The following is a 5,036-nucleotide window of genomic DNA, read 5'->3' on the forward strand; positions in this document are numbered from 1 at the left end:
AAGATTGATTTGTCAAAATTTTGCATTTAGGCCATTTTACATGTACTGAAGCAAGTGCCCTAAAGTGGGTGTTTTAAAAAGATTTAGGAGAGCTCCCACTCAAAAAGAAGAAAAGTCTATCGTTTATACTTTATACCGTGTGTTTATAACTGTAAACCAAAAAAAAAAAGGAGAGCATACATATTTTCTCAATGTTTGCAGTGCCTCCAGCATCCAGATATAGCATAAGCACAAAGAAAATAGTTAAATAAATAATGTCACCAAGAAGAAAAAATAAAAGATAAGGCAAACAGCAACAACAACGTCCCAGCCATAAGAACCAGCATCCAGACTCTCTAGCAGCCTTTAGACTATAGTTTTCTAAAGCATTGTCAGCAAATATGGATCCAGATATAAACATTAGAGGGCATTGTTAAGGATTTCCCAACTTTTTTAAGCAACACACAATTGATTGCAAAAAAATGGCTGCCTTCCCCCTGACTATACTATAAAAACCCAGATAAACTTTGATTACTATCCACTGCTTTCTGACATCGGAGATTCTAGTTGAAGCTAAAAATAGCTGACATGAATATTATTGCAGACCCCAAATGTAAATGACACACCAATTGCACTTTACCTCTGGTTTTATGGCTACTGTTGCAGTAGACGTATGCACATGACCCTGTGCTTCTAAGTTCTAATAGGAATGATGAAAACCAACCCAAAGGATAATAGACATAAACACCAAAGAATTACGAGGTGCAACAATAGCCAATATCCACAAGTGATGACGAGGAAAAATTTTACTAACAAATTTGAGATAACATAGATGGTGCTCTCACTAAACCCAAATAGCTCTCTCACAAACAAATTCAATGTACTGGAGATTTTTTTTTTTTACTTCTCTAGCCTAATTGCCATTGCCACTAATTTTGCCGAAACAAAACATATATATAGAGGGCTTTAAGACTTTAAGCTATGAAACACGGGTGCGTTTCAGGATTTGGGTGTGGGTGTGGGACTCAGCAATTTTTGAAAAAATAGGGTGCGGGTGCGGCGATTAAAAAATTATTAAAAATATTTTTATTTATATTTTCTATATATTTTTACTATTAAAATATTCTTAAAAAATACATTACTATGCCTTGATTCACAAAACAAAGAAAGAAGAAGGCAAGAAACACAAAACAAAAAAGAAAACACAAAAAAGCAACAAATATTCATAATAAAATTGAGGAAGGACAGATTTAGGATGTTTGGACCTCATTCAAAGCCGATTTTGACTATTCCAACATGATTCAAGGCCGATTTCGGCCTATTTCGGCTGTTTTGGTCCGTTTCGATCATCGACCGATATGACTCGATTCGGCCATTACGGCTCAATTTTGGCCGAATCAGTGCGAATCAAGCCGAGTTGGCGCAAATCCGTGAAAAAAAAAAAAAAAAAAAAAAAAAAAAAAAAAAAAAAGAACTCAAATGCGGCACCGACACACAGGCAGCCGCGTCGAACTCTAGTGCGGCACCCTCCCAGTCGCGTCCATACTTCATAGACTTTAAGTCAAGTAACAATTTCCTTTGAGTTGAAAAACTTTGACAAATTTAAGTCATCTAATTGATTGCCACTTACGAATTTCCAAGCCACATGGACTTTCCTGGAGAATATGGAAATTGGAAAGGGAGGAAAAAAGGGATAGGTTATAGTACTGACGGGATAGAATGGGAGTGGGTTGAAAATAGAGGTAATTTAACCAAAATTGTTGTGGAGAGGAATGCCAATTAATAGTAGTTCAATATTAACTCAAGTTGCATGTCAATGAGTTCTATCTCAACTAACGCCTCATCCCCTTAGAAGGGCTAAGTGGATGGTGAGGTCGAAGGTTCAAGACCCATTGTGTGTGCATGTGTAGCTTAACAATCATAAAAAAAAAATCTCTAGTTGCATAATTACAGCAACACGACAGATATCCACATTCACAATTTTGTAGCTTTCTCTATATTAAATATCTCAAAGGCAAGTAATCCCCAATTATTGCTAATATACACACTCTCAAGCCTGATACAAACATTTTTGCTTAGTTGAGGCAAACTTCTCGTTTTTGGAAACCCAAGCAACGTTGTATAAACAATTAAACATCATACTCAAATTCCATCTCCATCACATTGTACTCGAGCAACATAGTAACAGTTTAACCAAACAAAATTATAAGCACATTAATCAAATAACTTTCCATTAGGTATTGATTATTAGTGCATCTCTCTCTCTCTCTCTCTCAATAAATAATAGAGAGAGCAACATTAAGGGCCAATCAAACAGTGTTGGCATACGCCCGAGCCAGACCTAACCCTCCTATCTAAACTTCCCCCCTTTGAGCTACCATTGAATGATCACAATAAAATAAATAAATTCATAAAAGTTATAAATATCCTATCATTGAATTTGATGAGAGGGGCATCGCATCTGATGCAATACATTGTAGAGTGAAAATCAGAAAATCTGTATCACCTTCTTGGGATTTAATAGGTTGTTCCATGTTTCAAAATTCAAAACATCTTCACGTAATGGCACTCTCATTTGATAGTTCAACGTAACCCTTCAATAAAAGAGCTCCAAATCATCTGTCCACTCCAAATGAATCTAAACAAAATAAAACATTTTGCATGGTAATAACAAAAACACAAGAATTCTTTCCTAACTTATATTACTTTAAAATATATTAATGTTTTTCAAAATATTAATGTTTCTCAAATCATTTCCAATTTTTATAATGTATAATATAATAATAGTTGTAGGGACACGATTTTTAACGGCCCGGGAATGACCTTGGGCTCGTATGTAAAGGGCCCCACACAATATGATTTGTAGAGAGTGAGTTTGGAAAGGCTGGACCTTGATCATTGGGCGGCGGTTTGGTCGGGATTTTCGTGGAAGCCCATATGAAGATGGGTTCGGCCTGTATGGCTTAGCCTTACGCGGATATGATGTGAAGATCTACCTCCTCGGAATTAGTTCGAGGAGCGTCTCATCCTCGCCATCCTCCTTTTTTGAGTTCGTGCTCCCCCTTTTCTCTGGTTCCTGGGGAGATCCCCCCTTTTCAATGCAACGAGCTTCCCTTTTATACTAGTATTTCCTTCCCTTCTTCACCTACGTGTCCGTTTCTCCTTGTTCGGGGTGGTTACTTGTCTTGTCAATCCTCACATCAGAGTGGTGGGAAAAAGCTGGATAGCATGGTATGAGTATGGGTTTGTCAGGCACTGGGCTCCACATTAAGGTGTTGGCAGCCTTCTCCCTCGTGCTGCTCTTGTACTAAGTCTGTCCTTTTCTTCAGGCGTTTTTGTGAGATGTTTGGACGTAAAGTCGTCCTCGGCCACATCCTTGGGCTTTCAAAAGAGCTTTCATTGTGCGTCCTTGACAGTAGGGCTCCTCTGCCTGGGTTTTGGGCCCTTAATACAAAGTGGGCTGGGACTTCAGATTTCGGGCCCCACAATAGCCCCTCAAAATCCTGCTGCTCGACTTTTTAGTTGGGGAGGAGGGTTTTGGTGACGTAAGACCCACATTGTAGCTCGCTCAAATCCTGTACTCTATTATTATTTGGGTTTTTCCATTTACATGGGAGGCGTGTCAAAATAAGGGCCGCTCCTTTATTTTTCACTCACGCGGGGTCTTTTGACATTTCGGTACTCGAGGCGCGCCTTCACGAGGATCTTCAGATCCTACGGCTGTGGATGAAGTTGGAAATTGAGCCAAGTTTGCTTTGTCCGTAGCGTTCCTTGGAAACTTGCATGAATTAAATGCCACCGGTTTGCTCTGTGTATAAATAGGGTAGGGGGTCATTCCCCTTACACATGAACTCTCCTATTCCCTTCAGAATCATACTTCTTCCTTCATATCCATGATCTCCATTTCTAGTGCCACTCTGCCTCAAAGCAAGATGTTTGAGGCGTGGATGGGGATGAAAGGTCTTCGCACGCTTCAGAGGCATCGAATCCTCATGATACTCAAGGTGATGTGGTACGGGCAGGGATGGTACAGATTCAAGCCAGTCCACCGTTTTGATAGGGGGAAGATGGCATTTCTCCCTCTTTCAGTCAAAATCCGAAACAGGTTCTGGTCATGCCAAATTTTTGGTATGTCAGAAGAAAGAATTTCCGCCATTAGCGCCGTCTGCCTTGTCGCAGGCAAATTTTCGCGGGGGCTCCTCAACTTCCGGTTCCCGGCACCTTTTCTTCAACGGTGCGGGCCTCAAGTTGGGTTCCTTGCACCTTTTCTTCAGCGGCGCTAGCCCGAAACCAGGTGCTCTCTGCACCTTTTCTTCAACGGTGCAGGCCCCACGTTGGGTTCTTTGGCTGCCTGAGTTATAGGCATGTAAAAGTATTGAGGAATGGTTCCCTTAATCGACATCTTGGAACAGCAGCCAATCTCTCCTCTGCATTTCCTCCTCGGCTTTATTTTCATTCTCTCGTATCTTTTCTTTTCACTTATGTAGTTAGCTTTAGTATAAGCTTGTTCCAGCTTTTCATTGTACACTGTACTATTTCTTTGTCTTAATAAAAGATGAGTTTACTTCTTTCTAAATACTTTTCCTTTTGGCAACAATTACTTTATGAACGAATATTAAATATATGCTTGCCTTTAATGATACTTAGAGCAGAAAAATGCCTTAAAACAAATTCCTATTATTTTAAATTTATTGACATTATCAAGTATAACAATGGTAATTCTCAATAAATTAAACTCTTGGAACTAACCGGGATAACAGCCGAGCGCTGTGCGATGCATGCTAGACAAATGCCCGAGAACGATAAACTCTAAATAATTCATCCGAGAGGGTAGCCGAGCAGTGAGGGACTTCGATTGTGTTTTTGGTAGCATATCACTCCATATTACCTCAATCCCTTTGGTACTGAGAATCCGAGAGTAGACTGAGGAGTCCATGCAGTTTAGGGATTAACCCTTGTTATTGGGGAGTTCTCCTCGGATAGATTCTAAGGTCCATGTAACGTAGTTTTTCTTTTTTGTACTTGGTTTCCCCATAGGCTTGAGTCCGAGGACCATG

The sequence above is a fragment of the Quercus lobata genome, chromosome 12, assembly GCF_001633185.2.
Source record: "Quercus lobata isolate SW786 chromosome 12, ValleyOak3.0 Primary Assembly, whole genome shotgun sequence".
NCBI lineage: Eukaryota > Viridiplantae > Streptophyta > Magnoliopsida > Fagales > Fagaceae > Quercus > Quercus lobata.